Raw genomic sequence first — 324 nt, forward strand, 5'->3', positions numbered from 1 at the left:
ATATATATATATATATATGTATATATGTATATGTATATCTATATGTATATATCATTCTGTTGCTTCTGCTAAATATTAATAAAAATATACATATACTCATATTCTGAGTTCTATTTTTCCTGTTTGCACTAATATACCTATATACACATATATGTCATATGACACACATTCAATACTCCTAACAGACAGAGGTAAATTTGTTTATGCACACACGTGATTGTTACAAATATGTATGTATAAATACATATAATTTATATGAACATATCTATATATAATTTATATATATATGCATATAGTTTATATGTATATATATATATATATATA

General features: G+C 20.4%; 1 protein-coding gene across 1 annotated transcript in view; it reads right to left on the reverse strand.

Annotated features, from left to right (window-relative positions):
- LOC106874963 (putative methyltransferase NSUN7) overlaps positions 1-324 on the reverse strand; it is a 40,117-nt gene that overhangs the window by 38,936 nt on the left and 857 nt on the right. The window lies entirely within an intron of this gene.

Source organism: Octopus bimaculoides, chromosome 8, assembly GCF_001194135.2.
Source record: "Octopus bimaculoides isolate UCB-OBI-ISO-001 chromosome 8, ASM119413v2, whole genome shotgun sequence".
Taxonomy (NCBI): Eukaryota; Metazoa; Mollusca; class Cephalopoda; order Octopoda; family Octopodidae; genus Octopus; species Octopus bimaculoides.